Consider the following 17876-nt stretch of genomic DNA (forward strand, 5'->3'; position numbering starts at 1 on the left):
TGGCCATGTTCCGCCGTCTGAAGCGTGTCAAGCTTTGACGTCCCCACAAAAACGAAAACATCGTGAAGATAATCTTGGGGGTGCGGGGATCCCGTAAGGGGACTCGACTCTTGAGACCCTAAACTCCATCCCCTCAAGGAGGAACGAGAGAACCATTAAACCAGGGAGAAAAAACCTAAAAGGAACCTAATTAGAGAGAAAAAAAGGGAAAACCACGATAAAATGGTACCAACTTCGGTTCTCGAACCTAAACCACACGGGCCCTTGTACCGGTACAAGGTCCACGAAATCCAAACCCGAGGCTCGGGTTGCTGGGCTCTGCGGCTCTGTACCGGTACAAGCTCCGATGGCTGTACCGGTACAACCATCAACCTTGTACCGGTACAAGCACAACCTTGTACCGGTACAAGCCCGCCAGAACTCAATCAGAGAGTCAGCCAAATCTCGTTTTTTTTCGCGTTTTGGTGCAAGACTTTGTACCACAAATCTCGGGACACGTGCCATAGGTCGGAACACAGTCAACGACCCACCAGAAAATCTGGAAAAGCTCATAACACAGCCAATCACTCGAACCTCGCAATTTACACAGGTCTAGTGTAACACACTAGACCTGTGCAAATTGCGAGGTTCGAGTGTTTGATATGAATTCCGAACTTTTCCGCACTTGGTGGAAGGTCTAGATGGTATTCCGACCTAAAAGTTCAATTTTGGAGTTTTGGCAATGTCCTGAGAGTTTTCACTCTCGGGGACCGGTCCCTGATAGGAGAGACCGGTCCCCTCGGAACAATATTGCAGCTGTCTGCGAGGCAACCGGTCCCTGGTGGATAAGACCGGTCCCCGAGCTTGTTTTCGCGGGGAGAGACCGGTCCTATGCGGGGAGAGATCGATTCCCGAACGTTGGTTTTGCAGGGCAGGCTGAGAGACCGGTCCTAGGTGTCGGGGAGACCGGTCCCCCAGCACGAAAACTGCCCAGACCAAGTAGTGCACAGATTGCACAGTTGAGGGACCTATGTGGATGTTGTTGCATGAGGGGGCTTATATGGCATTTCCTCTCCCTCACATCCTCATTTCTCTCCCTCACACTCTCTCTACACTCTCTAGAAAGAAAAGAAGAATGAGAAGAAGAAGAAGAAAGAGTAGCAAGAGAGCTAGCTTGGAGGCTTTGGAGCATCTTCCTCAACCTCATTTCTCACCTTGGAGGCTTGGAGCTTGTGGTTGAAGCTTTGTGGAGGATCAAACTTCAACCCTTCTTGGTTTAGAGCTTGGTTTGGAGCTTCTCTTGAGGTTAGTAGCTTGTATTCTCTATTTAAGACAATTTTTCTAGATTTTGGTAGATGAAACCCTAGTTTTGAGATTTAGGGTTTATTTTAGGGATTTTCGATTTGAGGGCTTTGAGACCCAATTGATTGGTTTAGAACCTTCATCTAGGTTGGTTCGGAAGGGTCCATACTCTCTTTTGAAGCTTGAGAAGGGATTTCTACACGAGAGGTGAGTTGTGCCCTTTATACCTAGATGGTTAAAGATTGAGCTTGGTATTGTTCGTAAGATTCGTTTAACTCTTGTTCTTATATCTTTAGGGTGCTAGGAGACTAGCGGACACTTTCGTCGGAGCAAACGAAGGAGCGCAAGAGTTGTGGTGGGTTTGGCTTCATGAGAACGGGGCAAAATGGCCCCTATGCTTGCTATACTTGTCGTAACGTCTTTTTGAATGCAAATCCATGCTAGATAGGATTTATGTGAATTTTAGAACACTTAAAATACATACCTTATATATCATGAAAATTTCACTCTATATAGTAGAGCATTATGGGTCAATTTCATGCGTGTGAGAAGTGTTCGTGTTAGTGACTTGAAATATGTCTCTTATGTTAGAAATTGCTTAAATTATGTATTTGCAAACAATAAACTCATGTTTGGACTTAGTGGACAAAAACGCCATGAAGGGGCACTTGACATAGTAAACTGTGAAATTGCAACATAGAGACATAGTAATAGGCCATTGAACATCTGCTATATTCCATGTTAGAGACATGATGATATAGAGATAGGCTTTTGGGACATTCGATATATATATTCCATGTTTTTAGACATGAGGACTTGGTACTTGAGACGGATCTTGCGCTACTTGCCATTGTGCTCATTCGTACATACTTGTGAGGGTCGCTCCCTACAAGCCGGCACTCCGGAGTTGGCCATCGCGATACATATTCGCCGTGCGGGATTGGGCACCGAAGTGGATTGCCGTAGGCTAGGCTCATTCCTAGAGTGGGGATGTTGACTACCACGGGGCCATTAGGCTGGGCACCGGCTAGACAGCCTACGGGTAGGTCTCAGGGCCAGACAGCCTTCGGGTGGGTCTCTTCAGATTTGACTTGGAGCATTCATCATGCCATGTGGACTTTGATTAGAATAGTAAACAATGACATCTTTACTATTTGACTTATGGACATCATACTAGCGATGCTTAGGTACATTCATATGAGAATAGCTTTTCTTACTTATGCTAAATCATGCAAAGTAGAGATATCATGTGGTAGCAAAAATTCATACTTATTTACTTGTCGTACATATCGCTCTTGTTTATATCTGCTTACTGACCCTTTTTTTTTAGTTTGGGCCTAGTGGTGCATTCACTGAAGCCAGTAATTGCCCACTGGGAACTATTATTCAATAGTTCTCACGCCCTCTATTTTATGGGTTTATTTCAGATCCTTCGGCACCAGCGGAGACACGGGATCGTGGCAAGGGAGTCGCATAGCTAGATAGCGGAGCTTGTTGTTGCTCCTAGGTGGTTACTCTCTTCTTTTTGGTTTTTGTGAGAGAGAAAGTTTTGTGCCATGTATATAGACCACCTGTGTACCTTGTTTAGCTTTCATTTTTGGGATTCTTATTGTATTACTTTATGTTTTTACATAGCGGATTTCACTTTATGTTCCTTTTCCTTTTGTAGATTCTAGATACACTTTGCTCTGATACATCTAGATGTTCTTTTTTTATTGCCTTATTTATCGTTTTGTTTTAGACGCCTTGTATGTTTTAGACATATGGCGAGTTTGGGCACGTGCCCGGCGGGCTTCCGCTGGGTCCCGGGACGTGACAGATTAGTTTGGTATCAGAGCCTAGGGTTGAGTCTTAGTGGACCTAGCAAACCTTAGGCCTGTTGGACTATAGGAAATAGACTCGTGAGAGACGAGGTCTATTCGACTTGTGAGCGAAAGTATCATGATTGGGTACCTTGATAACTCTAGAAAGTGGAGTTAAATCGAAGTGTATAGCTCATAACTTCGCGGAGGGTTACATTGGCGGCCGACAACGTAACATCAGGAGTTAGTAGTGAAGCACACTTCCTTACTTTCGCATGATTTGGGGTATTACCTCATTGAGTGGGGATCCGATAGCGTGAGTTTACTAAGTTACGCTTTTATGATATTGTAGTGTGATGCCGATTACACGCTCCCAATCTGCCGGAGCGGATAACGCGGCAAATCTGGAGGAGGTCGAGACCTCCGCTACCTCCGGATCCGGTGAGGTCCGAGAGTTGAGGGGCCATCTTGCGGCTCTCACTGATATGGTGGCACAACAGACGGAGGCAGCGCGCCGACAAGAGGCGCGAATGAAGCGCTTGGAGGACCTCCTACTTCAGCAGGCTACTGCTCGAGAGACTCAGGCCCCTACACCGCCAGCACAAGTTGTGGACGTGGCACCGAGGGCTCCGTCACCCGCGCCTGGTTCTTCGCGGGCAGCACCCGTGGATGTACCCCGGGAGGAGGACATAGTGGCACCACCAGCTTAGGCGCCACCGACGGGGGCAGTTTTCCTCGTGACGGTTTCTGCAAAGGAAAGGGACAGGCTGATGAAGCGCCTCAACGAGTTCAGGAGGTGCGGTCCCCGGATCTTTGACGGAGAGAAGGTTGACCACTTGATCGTGGAGAAGTGGTTGATGCATATGGAGAAGCTCTTCCGCGACACCTTCGTGGAGGAGAGAGATCGAGTTTGGCTCGCCACACACCACTTGGACGGCGAGGCCTACCACTGGTGGTTGGATCTCCAGGAGAACCCCAACACTGACTTGGCGGCTATATCTTGGAAGAGGTTCAAGGAGCTTCTATTGGCGCACTACTTTCCGACCAGCGTCAAGAGGAAGATGGAGCAAGACCTGCGTAATTTGCGCCAAGGAGGCCGGACTGTAGCCGAGTACGAGCGGGAGATTTCTCGGCTTCTTCACTGCGTGCCTTTCGTCGTGCGGGACGACGAGGACAAGGCCCGCATTTTCGAGCGAGGGTTGCGACCGTCGATTTTTCGATTCGTGCAATCCTCTAACCTCCAAACCTACCGGGAGGTAGTGGANAAGAACAATGTTGTAATAACTATGTTAAAATCGGATTGTATTTGGAAGTTAAGTGAAAGCTAATGTAAGAATCAAATGAGAATTGTGATGTAAAAATGTATGAATGTGAATGCTTGTAATAGCAAGTAGACTTATGTTTTTGATACTTCCTTATGCAATCTTTGCTTGAGATGTGTTCCTGGTTGGAACTTCGTACACTGTATTGATTGCGACGCCTTGAACGTACAGGGGAGACTCTGTCCGCGGTACAGGGGAAACCCTGTCCGTTCGGCGGTCTGTTGGCGTGCCGAATCCGACCAAAGAGGCGGGCTCGGGGCGTGACACCATTACCCACCGCAGTGTCCACAGCGGGCGGGCAGGTGTTTCCAGTGTGGCGAGAAGGGCCACGCTCGGACTGAGTGCCCGAGAGGTTCGTCACCGGCACCGTCGACTGCATCGGCACCGGCTCTACCAGTTGCTAGTCATAGGACTCCGTCGACACAGTACCAGCCTGGGCGGCCACCCGTCCAGCGCCAGAGCGAGGGATCTCAAAAGGCCCCGAGTAGGCGTTTGTATGCCGCTCAGACCGAGGAGGCGGTAGCAGCTGAGGATGTGGTTGCAGATATCATTTTACTTGATGGCATTAGAGTTCGTGCTTTATTTGATACCGGTGCATCGCATTCATTTATAGATCGGCTGTTTGCCGAGTTGCATGGCATCCCTTTGGTTTCTTTGTTGCATCTGGGACATGTTGTAGTACCCGACCATACTCTGGATATTAGAGAGTATTGCCCTGGTTGCCCTGTTCGGGTAGGAGATTGGATCATGCCCGTGTATTTGCTAGCCTTGCGCAAGCTAGGGAATTTTGATGTGGTCTTGGGTATGAATTGGCTAACCAAGTACTATGCCACGATTAATTGTAAGAATCGTATGGTTACTTTTAGAGAACCGGGGCAGACTGAGGTTATGTTTAGAGGATGCCAGAGTTTGCTTTTTGCGATGTCGATCAGCTTGTCTCGAGCTAGGCAGCTGATCAGTCGAGGATGTGTAGCCTACTTGGCTAGTATTGTGTTGAGGGACGAGGATGACACCCCTAGGATTGAGGATATCCCGATAGTGCGGGAGTTTCAGGACGTGTTTCCAGCGGAGCTACCGGGTATGCCACCCGATAGGAAGATCAAGTTTGTGGTAAATCTCGTCCCTGGGACTACCCCAATCTCAAAGGCACCCTATAGGATGGCACCGGCGGAGCTAAAGGAGCTGAGGGCACAGCTACAAGATTGTTGGACAAGGGCTTCATTCGACCGAGCGTCTCACCGTGGGGAGCGCCAGTTTTGTTCGTCAAGAAGAAGGACGGATCACTTCGCCTATGTGTGGATTATCGTGAACTTAATAAAGTCACGATCAAGAATAAGTATCCGTTGTCGAGGATCGACGACTTGTTTGATCAGCTTCAAGGATCGTGTGTGTATTCCAAGATCGACTTACAGTCTTGATACCACCAGTTAAAGATCAAATCCGAGGATGTATCGAAGACGACTTTTAGAACACGGTATGGACATTATGAGTTCACAGTTATGCCGTTCGGGCTTACTAATGCCCCGGCAGCTTTTATGGATCTAATGAACCGTGTTTTTAAGCCTTACTTGGACAGGTTCGTCGTAGTGTTCATCGACGATATTTTGGTTTATTCCCAAAATGATATGGATCACAAGGAGCATTTGAGGCTTGTACTTCAAATATTTCGGAAAAATGAGCTTTATGCCAAGCTGAGAAAGTGTGAATTTTGGCTTCGAGAGGTAGCCTTCCTTGGACACTTGATATCGGGATCGGGTATAGCCTTCCTTGGACGCCTTGGGCACCCAATTGGACTTCAGCACTGCTTTCCACCCTCAGAGTGATGGGTAGTCGGAGCGCACTGTTCAGACCTTAGAGGATATACTCCGAGCTTGTGTGATAGACTTCCAGGGAAGATGGTCGCAGCATCTACCGATGGCAGAGTTTGCTTATAACAACAGTTATCAAGCAAGTATCAAGATGGCGCCCTTCGAAGCACTTTATGGACGGAAGTGTAGATCGCTACTTCATTGGAGTGAAGTAGGCGAAAGATTGGCTTTAGGCCCTGATGTGCTCCAGGAGCTGAGGACAAGGTTCGAATTGCTCGGGAGCGACTTTTGACGGCACAGAGTAGACAGAGGAGCTACGCCGATCGACGACGGCGAGACTTGGAGTTCCAAGTTGGAGACCATGTGTTCTTGAAGGTCTCGCCGACTAGAGGGATCAAAAGATTCGGGATTTGGGGTAAGTTGAGCCCCCGTTTCATTGGACTGTATGAGATTTTGGAGCGTGTGGGTCCAGTAGTATATCGACTTGCTCTATCACCGAACCTATCGAGCGTGCACAACGTCTTTCATGTATCGGTCCTTCGGAAGTATGTTTTCGACCCGACTCATGTGTTGGATGCTACACCTGTAGAGTTGCGGGATGATTTGAGATTCGAGGAACAACCCGTGAAGATCTTGGCTCACGAGATGAAGAAACTGCGGAATCGGGATATTCCGTATGTGAAGGTTCTTTGGAGCAACCACGGGGAGCGGGAGGCCACGTGGGAGCTAGAGAGAGCGCTGCGGGAGCGCTATCCCTATCTTTTTCAGATGGAGCTTTGAGGTATGTGTGTGCTTTTGAGTTTCGCGGACGAAACTCCTTTTAGAAGGGGTGAATGTAATATACTGGACCAGTGCAAATTGCGAGGTTCGAGTGTTTGATATGGATTCCGAACTTTTTCACACTTGGTGGAAGGTCGTAAATGGTATTCCGACCTAAAAGTTCAATTTCTGGAGTTTTGGCAATGTCCTGAGAGTTTTCACTCTCGGGGACCAGTCCCTAATAGGAGAGACCGGTCCCCTTGGAACAGTGTTGCAGCTGTCTGCAAGGCAACCGGTCCCTGGTAGATGAGACCGTTCCCCGAGCACATTTCCGCGGGGAGAGACCGTTTGTAACACTCCACATCCCTCGTAAGTCGTGCCGAGTTCCGTCAAAACGAGCGGAACGCGAAATTGAACGAGTTAGAATGGACCCTAAGTGCATTGGAGTTCATAAACGGAGCAAAAAGGGACCCGGAAAGCAAATTTGGAAATCTGGCTAAGTCCCAGATTTTGAGCTCTCGGGGACCGGTCCCTGAAGGAGAGACCGGTCCCCGTGCGCGTAGCCTGCCAGGAAATCCTGAGGCATCCGGTCCCTGGTGGTGAGACCGGTCCTCGGGAGACCGGTCCCTGACGGGCAGACCGGTCCCTCGCTGCGCAACAGCCGAAAATTCGAAAATTTTGGCTAAGTCCTGGAAAATCCCCGTTCGGGAACCTGTCCCTGGTCGGGGAGACCGGTCCCCGAAGGCGAAAAATGCCCAGTCTGGGCATTCAAAGTGCGAAACATTGGGAGGGGCTTAACTGCAATTTACAAACACTATATAATGACTATCCCTATCTTCCACAGCTATTTTCCATGACACTCTCACGTCCATCTTTCCTCTCTTTCTCTCTCTAGAACCCATGCTCTAGAACTTGAAAAGAAGAAGAACAAGAGCAGAGGAGAGGATTTGGAGCGCTTTTGGAGGCTTCTACAAGCTCTCCAATCAAGAATAGTCTGGAGGAGCTAGGCATAAGGTGAGTTTTGTGAAATGGACCTAGGTTTCGATTTTGGTTTGAAATGGCCAGCTTGTGCTCCCTAAGGCTATTGATCGGCTCCTTTTTTGAGCTCATGCTATACCATGGAACCATGAGAGCTCTTAAGGTGCTCTCATGGTGATCCTTGAAATGATGTTTGGAGCCGCCTGGGTGTACCAAAGTCTAGAAACCTTGTTAGGGAGATGCTTTCTTAGAGATCTATGCTATTCTTTGGCTTAGGTTGGATCGATTCTGGGAAAACCCTATATGCTAATATTAGGGCATTGGATTTTGGGGCTTTTGCCACTATGAATTTTTCCGGTGAACAAATCTGACTCGTATAAACTAAATTGGGTGTTCCTATAACCCGTGGGACACTGTCGTGTTAAACATTTCGAAACATGTTAGAGTATCGTTCATATACATAAAGGCCTAATGTCGGCACTTATATTTGATTATAAGGCGCGGAAATCTAGGCTTTCGTAAAGTACGGGTGCCATTAATATTCTACAGCCCCACATGACAATGATGGTGGGGTGTACGTCCGAACTTCGTTGATTCCCTTTATGTCTGTTTTTCTCTATTCTTGATGCATATATGATATATCTATATACCCATCATGCACCTGTTGGTAGCTTACATGTGGAACTTGGTTTGAACCTTCATTTAATATGCTTCCTAACTAGTTGCATATAGTAGAAATAAAGGTACCCAAATGGAACATGTGTGATTGGACCTCAAGTTTGTATTAAATTGGACTTTGACTATTAAGACCAACAAGGTGTCTATTGACATAGAAAAATAATTGCTGAGAGATGAACAGTTGAATATAATTTTAACGCCATAAATGACATGGTCGAAAGTAAAGCTAAAAAGTGCTAAGAATAAATAGGTAGATGACCTATCGTGATAATTGGCATTGTGAACTATGCTAATCGAGTCCTCAAGTTGAGAAATTAGATCGATACTTCACATTGTCGTTCTTGGCTTTAGGTAGGTCGCTCCCGCCTCGAAGGTGCGCTTCCCGGAGTTGTCACCACTGGCGTGTAAAAGTCCGGAACCAGTTGACGGTCCTAGGAGGAATTCGAGTCCCCCGTTATTAGTGATTTGGTTGTGAGTTATTAGGGTTAACAGAGTTAACTCGTAACATTGGTAAGAAGCCAAAAGTTATTATGATTGGACGCATGCATATTTCCATTTTCGCATTGAAATTGTATATCTACTGATCTTTCTTCTTGCAGGTATAGTATTATTTGTCATTAGTTAATGGTTACTTTTCTTCCTTTGAAATACTTATGCCTGATGACCTAGTGGTAAGTCGGCAGGTTGGATGCCATGAGCCACTTGAACTTCGTTTGTAATTCTCAGCACCCACTAACTTCCTACAGGTCCTATACACAGGGCGGCGAGTGACCGAGCATAGGGTTTGGCGTCGAGGTACGCCCGCGGTACTTATCATTTTGTAGTCATTCCCTTTTGTTATACAGTATCAACTTTAATCGTTGATTTTAGTATGTAAAGAGTGAAAACAATCATGTATTTGGTGGATGACTAAATATAAAAAGATATGATGGTTGAATGGAATGTAATAGCTTTGTTTACTTGAATTTGGTTTAAATGAAATCAAATATCATGTGTGGTTTATATTTAGCTTAGAGCTTTCGCTTCCGTTGTTGCTTGCCCTCGCGCAAGCCTTGTATTATATATGCAATTCTCTTGTTGATTGCTTAATTATACGTGTTGTTAGAGCCTTGGACGGACAGGGGAGGCTCTGTCCGTTCGGCGTCTGTCGACGTGACCCGAACCGGACCAAATTGGCGGGGATTGGGGCGTGACACCGTTCCCATGCGGGGAGAGACCGGTTCCCGAATGTTGGTTTTGCGTGGCAGGCTGAGAGACCGGTCCCAGGTGTCGGGGAGACCGGTCCCCAAGCACGAAAACTGCCCAGACCGAGCAGTGCACAAATTGCACAGTTGAGGGACCTATGTGGATTTTGTTGCATGAGGGGGCTTATATGGCATTTCCTCTCCCTCACACCCTCACTTCTCTCCCTCACACTCTCTCTACACTCTCTAGAAAGAGAAGAAGAAGGAGAAGAAGAAGGAGTAGAAGGAGAGCTAGCTTTGAGGCTTTGGAGCATCTTCCTCAACCTCATTTCTCACGTTGGAGGCTTGGAGCTCGTGGTTGAAGCTTTGTGGAGGATCAAACTTCAACCCTTCTTCGTTTAGAGCTTGGTTTCGAGCTTCTCTTGAGGTTGGTAGCTTGTATTCTCCATTTAATACAAGTTTTTCTAGATTTTGGTAGATGAAACCCTAGTTTTGAGATTTAGGGTTTATTTTGGAGATTTTCGATTTGAGGGCTTTGAGGCCCAATTGATTGGTTTAGAACCTTCCTCTAGGTTGGTTTGGAAGGGTCCGTGCTCTCTTTTGAAGCTTGAGAAAGGAATTCTACACGAGAGGTGAGTCGTGCCCTTTATACCTAGATGGTTAAAGATTGAGCTTGGTATTGTTCGTAAGATTCGTTTAACTCTTGTTCCTACATCTTTAGGGTGCTAGGAGACTAGTGGATACCTTCGTCGGAGCAAACGAAGGAGCACAAGAGTTGTGGTGGGTTTGGCTTCATGAGAACGGGGCAAAATGGCCCCTATGCTTGCTATACTTGTCGTAACGTCTTTTTAAATGCAAATCCATGCTAGATAGGATTTATGTGAATTTTAGAACACTTAAAATGCATGTCTTATATATCATGAAAATTTCACTCTATATAGTAGAGCATTATGGGTCAATTTCATGCATGTGAGAAGTATTCGTGTTAGTGACTTGGAAACATGTCTCTTATGTTAGAAATTGCTTAAATTATGTATTTGCAAACAATAAACTCATGTTTGGACTTAGTGGACAAAAACGCCATAAAGGGGCACTTGACATAGTAAACTGTGAAATTGCAACATAGAGACATAGTAATAGGCCATTGAACATCTGCTATATTCCATGTTAGAGACATGATGACATAGAGATAGGCCTTTGGGACATTTGATATATATATTCCATGTTTTTAGACATGAGGACTTGGTACTTGAGACGGATCTTGCGCTACTTGCCATTGTGCTCATTCGCACATGCTTGTGAGGGTCGCTTCCTACAAGCCGGCACTCCGGAGTTGGCAATCGCGATACATATTCGCCGTGCGGGATTGGGCGCCGAAGTGGATTGCCGTGGGCTAGGCTCATTCCTAGAGTGGGGATGTTGACTACCACGGGGCAATTAGGCTCAGCACCGGCCATACAGCCTAGGGTGGATCTCAGGGCCAGACAGCCTTCAGGCGGGTCTCTTCAGATTTGACTTGGAGCATTCATCATGCTATGTGGACTTTGATTAGAATAGTAAACAATGACATCTTTACTATTTGACTTATGGACATCATACTAGCGATGCTTGGGTACATTCATACGAGAATAGCTTTTCTTACTTATGCTAAATCATGCTAAGTAGAGATATCATGTGGTAGCAAATATTCATGCTTATTTACTTGTCGTACATATCGCTCTTGTTTATATCTGCTTACTGACCATTTTTTTTTAGTTTGGGCCTAGTGATGCATTCACTGAAGCCAGTAATTGCCTACTGAAAACTATTATTCAATAGTTCTCACGCCCTCTATTTTATAGGTTTATTTCAGAGTCTTCGGCACCGGCGGAGGTACGGGATCGCGGCAAGGGAGTCGCATAGCTAGATAGCGGAGCTTGTTGTTGCTCCTAGGTGGTTACTCTCTTCTTTTTGGTTTTTGTGAGAGAGAGAGAGTTTTGTACCATGTATAGAGACCACCTGTGTACGTTGTTTAGCTTTCGTTTTTGGGATTCTTATTGTATTACTTTATGTTTTTACATAGCAGATTTCACTTTATGTTCCTTTACCTTTTGTAGCTTCTAGATACACTTTGCTCTGATACATCTAGATGTTCTCTTTTTATTGCCTTATTTATCGTTTTGTTTTAGACGCTTTGTATGTTTTAGACATATGGCGGGTCTGGGCACGTGCCGGGCGGGCTTCCGCTAGGTCCCGGGGCGTGACACACTGACAAACAAGGGAGTACAATACACAAATAAGAGCATGAATCAAATAGTCAACTACAGTAGTATCACAGATAGATAGATAAATGTCATGAACCAAAATACAAAATAATGCCGCTACTGTAACATGAATTAAGATACTAACCATGAGGTACCCAATCAACCACCGTAGTTAGGAAGATCAGTGAATAATTATCATGAATAAACATACAAGCGATACTGCTACTGTAAGCTAAACGGCTACTAGATACTATGCATAACTCAAATAGAGATATTATACATCAACTGGACGTGTGAGTAATCCAAAATATACCCTATTGTGGCCAGTCATAAAGATCCGGCCTAAACTCGCCCACTAGGTCTCAAGGACTGCAAATCAAGTACCACTCCAGAGGGACACATCAACCCGCACCCAAAGTTGCTAACTTTGTCTAAGCACGGTGTATATCAAGTATGAGGGTGAGAACTCAAGGTGACGAATCTTGTTTATGAAATATCACCTCCCAGTAGACTGGCAATTAAAGAAATCTGGGTTAGGAACCCTGTCTAGGACTCCCTCAGTGCCATACAAGCTATAGTCATATGTGTATGCTCAAATCTCCAATAATCTAGACTCAACAATCAAATCACTACCTATAGGCGACAGTAGGAGCCAACAGGTAATCTCAAGGGATGTCAATGACGACACTGGGAGCCAAACTCTCTGGGTCGACTAGCATGCTACACTATATAAGTATATAGGGAAGATAAAGATAATGCAAGTAACAGAAGTGAGCATGCTAAAGACTCAATCATGACAGAATACGTCATCCGAGCCCTAAGTCAAATCAGAGAGAGTAAACGCCGATCAACTAAGTCAATCTCACTAAAGATAAATCAACCGACTATCATGATCATAACTCAACTAGGAGTAAATACCGATCTATCATATCCTATAATAAACAGGTGGATATTCCACCAGATCACCACTTACTCTACATGTCACACACGAGCTATACGAGAGAGATCAATCAAGGAACTACGCATCGATACGATAACCAACATATAAGCAATAAGCATGTAGAGTGAAAGCATTTAGTAATATAAAGTTAAGAGATGTCCTACTCAACCAACATAGAATGGATCAAACAAGGGGGAATCGGGTAAGATACAACTTTATTAACTTCGGAATGGAGCACCCACCTCACCAAGTATCCAAGTTCTTGACTCGACCGATGATTCTAAAAGTCACATGTACCTACCAAAAAAACCAACATCAACATCATGCGTGTCATCTATACCGACCCGACACGCTCCACCTATACTCGCATGTATCGCAATGCGAACAGAGCATCAGTTCCATAAACCATATTACCAAACCAAACCCAACAATAACCGACTCTCTATAAGGAGTCACAACAATGCATACATTGTCCCAAACGCACAACCTTAGAGGTTGGGATGACTGCACACCAAGAGCTCAACGACCATTGAATAAAACTACAACAAAGCCTAAATATGCTGTTGCAATAATTCGAACACCACTTTAGTGTCGAACCACACACTCACTATAAAATTGGCCCTACGATGCTCACAACATCGTCACAATCACCAGTTGGTGACATAAAGTCACCCACAACACACTACGACACAAACAGAACATCAAATATTTTTACCGATCTCCTGGATCTGCCGATTTCTGCATAAACCGACTGGAATGCCAACCTTAGGAAGTGTCACGAGTCACACCAAAATATCTCAAAATTACACCCGCTGTCCCATACCACCGCATTTTGGGTTTTAGGGATAGCCACACATAAACATGCTTCGGCGGGAGCCCCAACTCCAAAAAGTGACTCCAAAATAGGTCTCACGATACCTATTTCAGTATCCGGACAACCCACAATGCATTCGCTGCCACGAAAGGTACAAAATGTGAGGCCAAACCAGCCAACGAGGCTCGCCAACAAAATCCGCTATCTCAAAAAACAGGTCTCGCGATACCTCAAAATTACACCCGCTGTCCCATACCACCGCATTTTGGGTTAGGGATAGCCACACATAAACATGCATCAGCGGGAGCCACAACTCTAAAAAGCGACTCAAAAATAGGTCTCGCGATATCTATTTGCCCACAACGCATTCGCTGCCATGAGAGGTACAAAACATGAGACCAAACTAGCCAACGAGGCTGACCAACAAAACCGGACAGCAACAATGTCAATTTCATGATAACGAAACCGAAAACCGCACTATCGATCCGATTTCGACTCAATTTTGTGTTATTTCGCACTAAATCGGCCACAGAATGATTCCAAACCTAGGACAATAAGTCCAAACATCTAATACTACCAAACATCGCTGTCCAACACTCTTCGTGGCGTGAAAAGTGTTGAAAAGCCGACAACATTATGTAATCACACGTAACATCACTAAAAGCAAATGAAAATGAGATTCGTACAAAATACCGAAATTCCTCAATCTGAATTGGACCAGTAGTTCAAGGGGGTTGTCAACACTCTTCTGGCTGTAGAGAACCCACAAAGTATTCACCCAAATGGTCACCGACCGTCAGAGAGCGAAAATTGGCCATAGAGAGCCGATTTCGGTACATGATGGGTTCGCAATTTCACCGAGCGTGTAACACACTAAACTTTAACAAATTGCAATGTTCGAGTGTTTGATTTGTGTTCTGAGCTTTTTCAGGTTTTTTGGAGGGTCGTTGACAGTGTTCCGACCGGTGACTCGCGTCCGGAGGAACGGGGATGAGTATTTAGCACTAAAACCTTCAAACTGTAGGTTTTGGGGTGCTGGGTACCGGTACCAGAGAAGAGGTACCAGAACTGCATCGCGCACTAGAGAAGAGTGCTCTCGGGTTTGAGCTCTGCGTGGCAGGGTACCGGTACTGCATCGCCCGAGTACCGGTACTGGACCTGGTACTGGTACTGCATCGCGAGCGTACCGATATGCAGTGTATTTTCTCGCTTCACCGGGGCTGGGGTTTGGCAAGCTCGGCTGCGGGGTACCGATACTCCAGCCCGCATACCGGTACGCGGTGCAGATTCAGTCTGCACGTTTTGGACGGGTCTTTTTGAGATTGTTACATCTCTATATATATCCCCACAGCCCTTTGAGAGCTCTTTTGAGCCCTAAACCGTGGAGACCTCAGGTGAGAGCCCTTCTCTCTGAATTTTCTCTCTTTTCTTGAGGATTTAGCTTGATTTGATCTCCTCTTTTTGCTCCTTTTGCTTCATGTTGGTTTTCCAACCATTGGAGAAGCCTTGGAGTTGTGTTTGTTGCTCCTTGGAGGAAAGATCTTCAACCTTAGCTCATTCCTAGCTTGGTTTGGAGCTTGTTAAGAGGTTAGTAACTTAGATATTCTCTTTAGATCTTGATTTAGTGGATTTTTGTGGAGGAAACTTAGAAATGAGAAATTTAGAGTTTATTTTGGAGGTTTTTGATTTATAGCTTTTGGGGTTTAATTGATGGGTGTAGAACTTCCTTTTAGGTGGAATTAGAAGTATTCTAGCTTCCATTTAGAGTTTGGAAGAGTTCTACACCATCTAAGGTGAGTTTTGACCTCTTTTTGGGTTGGTTAAAGATGAACTCGTGGAGTGTTCGTTCATTGTCCCTAACCCTCTTAGAATTTTCTCTAGGGAGCTAGGAGAGTAATGGACATTCTCGTTCGCGCAAACGAAGGGGATACGAGGAGTTCTCGGTGGGTTTGACCTCACCGAAATGGGTGAACTCCCTCTATGTTATATTCTTTATCGTAAAAATAAAAAATCATGCATATTCATGCTAGATATAGCATAATGAAATTGTAGAATGCATAAAATGCACATGCCATATATCATGTTGTATGGTCCCTATGTAGTAGGAAGAGAATTGCATAGTAAGTTGCATATGAAATGGCATTCTCATGATATGGTAGAAATCATGTTGTATGTAATAATATGACAAGCTTTTACTTGCTTATGAACAATGGATATATACTAGACATAGAAAAAATATAATGTCATAAAGTGGCATTGGACTTGGAACATGTATTGATATAGTAAACCATAATGTTAAAAAGTGGTATTAGACTTAGTAAACGGTTAAACCTTTACATTATGACATGGAACTAGACCTTTGGGTTGCTAGTGCTTATACCATGTGTGAGACATGATGACCGTGTACTTGAGAGGATGATCACGCTTGCTTGCCATTTGTGCTCATTCGCACATGCTTGTGAGGGTCGCTCCCAACAAGCCGGCACTCCGGAGTTGGCCTACGCGACATATGCTCGCCCGTGCGGGATTGGGTCCCTACTGGGTCGCCGTAGGACAGTCACATTCCTAGTGGGAAATGCTGGACTACCCGGGATCATTAGGCGGCACAAGCCGTACTACACTTGTGTAGGTCCTAGATTGGAATTGGGAAATGACATGTAAACGATTAAATGACAATTATTACTTGATAGTAGGTATTGGTTGGACATAGTAGTACACTTGTTCGATTTAGTAGTATACTTGTTGATCACATTTAGTGCATATTTGTATACATGTGGACATATTTAGAGCATACTAGAATATTTATTGGATATACTCAATCATGATAGATTTAGTAGTATTACATGTTTAACATCATGCCAGTTGAGGCATAGTAGCTTAGCAAATTACATTGTTAAATGTGCTTGTTGTTTAATTCAGTTCTTTTTTACTACTTTTGCCTCTATAGCTTAGTGGTGTATTTCGCTGATGTCGGCAGTTTACCCACTGGGAACTATTGATTAATAGTTCTCACACCCTATATTTTGTTGTTTTTGTTTACAGAGCCTTCCACTCCGGGAGAGGCTAGGGACCGCGACAAGGGTGCCGCGTTTAGCTAGATTGCTAGGAGTTTTACTCTAGGTGGTTCATCTCTCTTTTTGTTTTTGTTGGAGAGAGTGAGCATCTTTGTATCCTATGTGTATAGTGTTAAGGATTTTATAGGTTGGCGAATTTCGTAAAGTTGGTTGGAGTCTTGAAGAGTTGATCGCAGAAGTTTTTGACGAAAAGATTCAAATTGAAGAAATAAGACTCATTCGGAAAGCTCGACACCCAAGGTATAAAGAAAAGATCATTTGTGGTGAATATACCTAATTAGACTAAGTTCAGAAGGCTTAGATTACTTTAAAAATTCTTTACTGAACTTTTCTGTGTTCTGGAACCGGTCCCTGAGGTCAAGAGACCGGTTCCCCTAAGGTGTAAGGAAGTGAATTCTCGAAATATGAGGATTGCACTCCATCCAGGATCGACTAATTGTCGAGAGTATACCCTTTGTGGGAGTTGGGAATGTCCAAAGCACAAAAAGTGCCTTGGAGTTGAGTCCGCGAGAGCAAATGAGGCAAATGGCATCATTGGGCAGAAGTTGCTCTCGGGGACCGGTCTCTGCAGGTGAGAGACCGGTTCCCCTGGCTGGTTGTAGCGGGGTTGCGTGATGCAACCGATCCCTGGCAGGGAGGGACCGGTTCCGGAACGTGGTCCCAGCGAGAGATGCCAAAAATTGGCTAAGTCCTGAAAATCAAGCTCTCGGGGACCGGTCTCTCAGGTGAGGACCGGTCTCCCGAGGACCGGTCTCCCGGGGAGAGACCGGTTCCCGAACGCGTGCGCCCGAGGGAAGCTCTCGGGGACCGGTCCCAAGTCGGGGAGACCGGTCCCTCCGCGCGAAAACTGCCCAGTGAGCAGAGCAAGAGAGAATGAGAGTGAGAGAGTGAAATGAGAGAGTGTACGGGAGAGAGGAGGCGCTCAGCCCACTCTAATAAAGGCCATTTTGCATTTAGACGGCCCTCAACTTTTAACTCTTTGCACAGCCCGTC

The sequence above is a fragment of the Ananas comosus genome, linkage group 1 (assembly GCF_001540865.1).
Source record: "Ananas comosus cultivar F153 linkage group 1, ASM154086v1, whole genome shotgun sequence".
Lineage (NCBI taxonomy): Eukaryota > Viridiplantae > Streptophyta > Magnoliopsida > Poales > Bromeliaceae > Ananas > Ananas comosus.